We start from the raw sequence: 7405 nt of genomic DNA, 5'->3' as shown, positions 1-7405 counted from the left end.
CTTAGACGTTTCTATGCTTAATTACTGAGATATGTACCCCTCTTATACTTTCGATTTACTTCAATAAAGTTATTATGATTCCTCCGACCACTCTAATGTGTCACTTTGAATTTTATGGTTATTCTAACTTAGCCAGTAAAAGCCGACCACCACTCCTTCTACGGTTTTCGGAGCAGGCCCTATCTCCGGTTCCTCCCAACATGTGCATGGGATCCGCTCTCTACGTTATGGGTGATCGACAGGTCCCCCTTGGTTTGACTTGTTCGTGTCTACGTGTGCACAGGTCACCGTACCTCACACTCCGACCACATGGCAAACTAGGGCCGCACAAACTTTTTGGGATGATGTGTCGAGCAAAACGGTACAACTAAACAGAACATTAACATGTTCTCACTTAGTTACACCAACATAAAGTTTCAAGCTTAAATACGTTTTATACAAAGCAAACAAGCTTATAATGATATACAGTTACGTTATTACAAGCTTTCCTGAAGAGGCTCAAGTTTACAATAACACAACTATGTCCTCCTTCTACAGCTCTAAGCCTATTACATTGGCTGGTCAGGGCGCGTGGCACTTACTGCTTGCCGCTTCCGATATCCTACTCGAGTCTCGGGGACTCTTGTGCTAGTTGAGCTAAAGGGGATGGCCCCACCGATGCCTGGCTGGTCGAGACCGTAGGCTTCATTGGTTGGCTTGCAACTGATGGTGTTTCCAGCTGACTTATCGATGGCATACCCTGTACAGGTGCCGTCCCACCTCCACACAGGTTAATGTCACCAATTATCTTTGACGACAAGTCCAGCTGGGCCGTCCGAAGCTCCTCCACCTTGCCTGGGTCTACCTCCTTTGGGTACCCAGCCTCTAGGCGCTTGAGATCGATTAGGGGGTAGTGGGCACACACCATGCTTAGTACATGGGCACCCGTGTACTCACCCGCCTCCTTCATGAACTCTTAGAACCATCCCCATGCTTGTCTATATCTCTCGACCAGTTCGAGCTGGGGCGTCCTTGGCTCTTCCTCTGTGAGCGCCAGGTCGATAAGGTCGAGGATGGGCACAATGCCAGTTGCCACTTCTTGGCACCGGTTCTTCCACATGTCCTGCTCCTCGGTGGCCTCGAGGCATCGTGCTTTCCAGCCGTCACGCTCTTTGATCATAGCCTCTAGATGCCTCTTGGCATTAACTTTTAAAACTGAACACCGTACAAGACATCAAATGTAATGGCATGACAAGACAAGGCGGGCAACAGAATGAGAAAGGTGGTCTGGAATACTTACTTTTCAGTTTCTCCTTCATTTTGGTGGTGTGGTCCTAGAGTTGAGACTGGCTGCGTGCTAGTTTCTCGTTGTCCTCCTTCAGACGACCACACTCTACGGTCATGTGGCTATTCCCCTCTTGGAGGTAGGTTACTTCAGCTTCTAAGACTGCATTACAGCTGTCACTACCAACAACGCAATAGTATGTGTTACACACCTGCTGTGATAAAGTGACAACTTACTTATTTTTCCCCGCTCTTTGTTATTAAGCTGGCCGACCAGGTTCTGGTCCTGTGCCTCTAGCTCTGCCCTCTTCTGGTCGGCGGCTTCAAGTTGGCGGCGCAAGTGTTCTACCTCGGCCACCAGTTCTTTATTATTCATCGTGATTCCCTCAATCTGGTCGAAGCACCTCTTTTGGTACTTCGCGGTCTTCATCAAGTCCTGCATATAAACAAGCTAAGTCAGACAGATTGACTACATAACAGGGTCAAGTGGTCAAGCCAAACATACCTGGACTTCTGTCACCAGATGCTTTGCCGCCCGTTCAACTCTTAGGGTCTCTTCGACCTCTGGGATTTCTTCATGCATAACCCACTCGTCATTCCGCCAGCGCGACACATATACATGTTGTCGCTTATCTTAAGGACGGCCCAGGACCTCTTCTACTTTGTCCTCTATAGGGGGCGGTGCTGGTCTAGAATCTGTAGTCTCCGCGACCACCACGGCTTTCCCACGAGCCATTGCATCGGCAAGAGTGCTCTGTGCCACCTCCGGTTGCTGCTCCTCGGCTTGGTCTGGTTCCCTTGGCGCCAAGGTATCCACCTCAACAGGGTTAGTGCTCGGAACACTTGTACTTAGCTCGGCTATCTTCTCGACCAGCTGCTCGGGGACTATCGTTGGGCCGCTCACCTGCTGAGGTTCCAGCAGAGTTTCTTCTACAGGTTCCTCCACGGCTGGCTGCTGAGCAGTTTTTTCTGCCATTGCTGGCGAAGTCGTGCCACACCCGTCTAGCTGGTCGGGATTTTCGGTGGACGCCGACCTAATATATCAGAGAAAAGTTCAAAAGACAATAGTATTCAATACAAATTATAAGCTTACATCAAAGTTACAGATACTTACAGCTTGGACGCACGGAATGATGTGGCGAAGGAGCGTCTCTTCGACCGCCCCTGCTCCGCGTGCTCGGCAGGTTCCACCGGATCTCTTTCCACCACCGGTACAGGCGCCGGGGTTTGATGCTCGACATTTCCCCCGCTTGTCCTCTATGCTGTAGTGGTCGGTGATGCGATCACTGCTGGCACAGAGGAGCCATCCTGCTCCGTCGACACCATTTGCCTCCTCCTCTTTCGAGGGACGAGCCGGAAGATGTCTGCATCCTTTGCTTCATCGTCTGAAAGGGGGAAGATGGCTTGGTGCCGTTTGTTGGTAGCCGGCCGCTTGCTAGCAGCTCTGGTCGATGCGTCCTCCGCAACCTCGAGTGCCGCCCAGTGGACGTCTTCGGTCCTGGCACTGGTCTAGGCGGTTGGGCCGGCAACTTACGGCCAATCCACACCAGGGGGCGGAGACACAAACACTGCTGCCCGGTCACGACCATTATTCTGAGAAACATAAAGGAGATAACAGTCAATTTCTTGTTAGAACATGATTCTACAGGTACAAGGAGCTATCATTTACCTTTGGGGGAGGTCGGGCCAGCTTGAAGGCGTGCTCGATGTCATTTAACCTGACATAATTGAGATCGGCCAGGTTGAATAACTCCCCAATCCTGGCCTTGATTTCTATCTTATCGAGCGCCTCTTTCCTGGTCCTTGTTGGATCTGCGCTTCCCTGGTACTCGAAGCCAGGATGTACCCTCTTCTGGCAGGGCTGGATCCTTTGGCTGATGAAGTTCCCAACCACACTTGGGCCATCTAGCCTTCCCCACGGGATCATCCCGAGCAGTTCTACGATCTGCTCTAAGTTCTCGGGCTTTTCCAACTAGCTGTTCTTCTTCTCCGGAATCGGCCCCACGTCGCACAGGGTGATTGTGTTCGGCTCTTCATGGATGTAGAACCACTTCTTGTACCACTCGTCCAGTGAGGTGTTCTAGGGGCAGTGCAAGTATTGGGCTTTCATACCATCGCGTAGATTGAGGTAGACGCCTCCAGCTATCTTCGAGCCTCTGCTCCCTTTCTTCCGCAGACAGAATAGGTGGTGAAAGAGGTCGGGCTAGAAGCCACCATAGGCCTCGCAGAGATGGATGAAGGTGGAGACAAGAAGAATCGAGTTGGGATGCAGATTGCAAATCCCAATCTCATAATACAAGCAGAGACCCTAAAGGAAAGGGTGCACTGAAACCCCAAAACCCCGCTTGAAGAAATCCTCGAAAACCACAATCTCATCTGGTTGTGGATCGGGGAAGCTTTCTCCTTCCGGCGCATGCCATCCCACGAGTGCCTTGTTGTGGAGCACTCCCATGGCGACGAGGTCTTCGATGGTTTGCTCATTGCTCCGCGACTTCCACCACTCCTTCGCCATGACTCCGCCTTTCTTCTGGGCGTCTCTCTTCACCATTAGTCTGTCCTTACTAAGGGGGTGGATGCGGTACGAGGGGATTGGTGATGATTTTCGGAGGAATAGGGTTCGGCAAGAGGAAGAAGAAGGTTGCGGCGGTGAATAACAATGGGGATCGATAAAAGTAACTTACCAGATCTATATTATAAATAACAAAGAGCTCCGTCGTTTTGTCCGCCCGAGATTCTTGGGAGACGTGCGCATGTGCCGTAGATGGTTGTTCACACAACCTCGAGATCTACGCCAATAAACGTGCCCCATCGTTACCAGTGTACGCGCCTCTTCGTTGATAGTGTAAGAGGGCCCACACTGATGCACCTCCATACAGGTGCCAAGCGACTATTTGCCAGAAAAGAGCAAGAAGACAGAGTGACGTACTATACCCGTCTGCTTTTTTGACCAGACATGTCAGACTGGACTTGGCAGAGAAAGGAGATAAATAAATACACCAAATAATATACAAGTGGTGTTCGTATTTTCGCTGCATGTCTTGTGCTCAAGGATGGATCAGACTATTACAATGCTCGGGGACTGCCCAGACCACTGCCGTGCTCGGGGACTGCCTAGACCACTGCCGTGCTCGTGGACTGCCAAGACCACTACCGTGCTCGGGGATTGCTCTGACCACTGCTCGGAGAATGGTTCTCCTCGGCTACATGTGATTTGTACTCACATACAGTTGAGAGACATTTATTTAGACCTTGCTACTAGGCTCATACTTCGCCTTCCAGCAAGCTCGGGGACTACGTCGGTACGATGCACCTGCCGGTGCATCTCGTATCGCCTATACAACGATTGGATTCTTAACTTCGGTGGAAATTCTTTTTAGACCCTGGCACCACATGCCTGCGTCACCTACTACCAGGCTCAGGGACTAAGTGGGCATACTTCACCTTACGGTGAATGTGTTTTAATCGACCCCTGTGCTTTGAATAATTGTAAGGATTATCAATGTGCTCGGGGACTGTCCCGACCACTGCTCGGAGAATGGTTCTCCTCGGCTACATGTGAGTTGTACTCACATACAGTTGAGAGACATTTATTTAGACCTTGCTACAAGGTTCATACCTCGCCTTCCAGCAAGCTCAGGGACTACGTCGGTACGATGCACCTGCCGGTGCATCTTGTTTTTGTTTGTACGACAATTGGGTTCTCAACTTAACTAGGAATTCTTTTTAGACCCTGGCACCACGCGCCTACATCATCTACTACCAGGCTCGGGGACTAAGTGGGCACACTTCACCTTGTGGTGAATGTGTTGGTTTTTTCGACCCCTACGCCTAAGACGTTCAAGGACGCTATGCTTCAAGACCACTTACATTTCTTTCCAGAAATACAAGTGGGCACACTTCTCAGGACGGAAATCTTTTTCTTTTTTCTTAAGAGCACCATACATTCTTCGGACAACTTACTTCTCCGGCGATGATGGTGGTCAGAAATGTCAAGAACTCAAGCCTTACTTGTCGGAGAAGGTTAAAATGGCATGTCGCAGCATAATACATGGTGCTCGGGGACTAGCTATGGGGGTATTAACCCCTATACCCTTACGGCTAAGCTTGGGCCGGTCCGGATCGATGGGTCCGGTCCACCCGAAAGACGACGTGCGGCCCAGCCAACCTGATCGGAGTCCCGCACAAGGAGTCAAGGCGGATTTGGCGATCAAGCAGGATCCTGGTCGGTTAGAATAGGAATCCTTATCCAGCTACATATGGCAATTGTAACTGACTAGGATTAGTTTTCAGATCTGTAACCCTGCCCCCCGGACTATATAAGGCGGGCAGGGGATCCCTCTAAAAAATATCTCTCATTGACATACAACAATACAAATCAGACGCATGACGTAGGTATTACGCCTTCTTGGCGGCCGAACCTGGATAAAACCTCGTGTCTGTCTTGCGTCACCGTCTTGTTTGTGGCTTGCGCATCTGTCTGCCGACAATCTACTACCTTGGGCATACCCCTAGGTAGACTGCCGACCATATTTCGTCGACACTCACCGGCGCAGGTGGGAGCGGACGCGGGCACGTGAGCGGAGGATCGCACTGTTGTGCGATGGCCGCGAAGTAGAGTTTCCGTTTCCTATTGTTTTTTCCTCACAGTCTGGTTTTTGCTGATATTGTTTACATTAAGAACAAAATCACCATATTATAATTGGTTCACCCAATTGCCTCCCACTTTATTTATTGCTTACCTAGACTGTGCACTTAGAGCAACTCCAAGAGCTTAACTATTCTTGTTTTAGAGGCTATTTTAGAATTTGCATAGCAAAAAGTAGGCTCCAACAGATGTGCTATCTAGTTTTGTAAAATAGAAAGCTAGCTATCCCTTGATTTTAGGTGGCCATAAATAGCCAACCATGAGCGCTAGCTAACTGAAGATGAGAAATAACAAGGTTGTTGTAGACCTCTTCTTTTTTAAGGAGTTTTCTATTTTACAAAATAGCTAAACTATGGAATTTGTTTTTCGAACTTTAGCCAAGCTGTTGGAGTTGCTCACTTTCCTAGCTTAGCTTGCTAGGCTAGTTATAAGATTGGAATCTAGGTCGCATATGCGGTAGGATAGCAACACACCTAGCAAAATCTTAGTTGCACATCTAAATAGATTAGTTTCTTGCATAACTTGTACGCCTTAGTTTTAGAAGTAGTTTTCAAGTTGCCTAATTTACAACAACAACAACCCCCCTTTCCCATGGTTTAGGCGTCACGGTTCCCTTTAGGCATCTTAATTTAAGATTTTTTTAATGCTAAACACAAAAAATATTTGCAGCAAGTGCTGTCCTTACTAGCCAAGGAGCAATGGTATGTTAAGTTGTCCAAGTGTACATTTGCACAAAATCATATTGCCTACTTGGGCCATGCGATAAGTGATCAAAGGTGTTGCTATTGATCCTTATAAGGTGGAAGTTGTGTTATCCTAGCCCATTCCTACTAACGTGAAAGAGCTAAGAAGTTTCCTGGTTTGGCGGGATTTAATAGTATATTTATCAAACATTTTGCCATTATTCGCAAGCAATTCTCTCCGTACTGCTACTGTATTGGCATTTCCAGATTTTACCAAGCAATTCTACATTGAAACGGATATTTGCTAGAATAGTGTGGGAACTGTCCTTAATGTGGAGGGACACACATTTGCTTTCATAAGTAAATCTCTTGGACCCGAAAACCAAGGTATTCCCACCTATGAAAAGAAGTTTATGGCCCTCATTGTGGTGGATCAATGGTGATGCTGCTTACAGTTGGTTGTGTTCTTGAAATTTTGCTGATCAAAAGAGTTCGATGCATCTAGCAGACTTCATGCACCTTGGAAAACAAAAGGTTGCTATTAAACTTCTAGGTATGCAGTAGAAGATTGTCTATGAGATGGGAACTAATAATCAGGTGGCTGATGCTTTATCTCAACTATGACCAGTTGTCCTCTCAAAAAACAAACAAACAAACATGACCAGTTGTTTTCTATTTCTGCAACCGTCCCTTCTTGCCCTGCAGAAGTTGTTGCAAGATACAGCCTGTTCGGTTGGTTGGTTTGTATCGTTACTAGTTCGTGAAGAAATACTGTTGGCTGGTTTGTGTGAGAGAAAAATATTGTTCCAACTGA

Source organism: Miscanthus floridulus, chromosome 8, assembly GCF_019320115.1.
Source record: "Miscanthus floridulus cultivar M001 chromosome 8, ASM1932011v1, whole genome shotgun sequence".
NCBI lineage: Eukaryota > Viridiplantae > Streptophyta > Magnoliopsida > Poales > Poaceae > Miscanthus > Miscanthus floridulus.
This window is presented reverse-complemented; position numbering follows the sequence as displayed.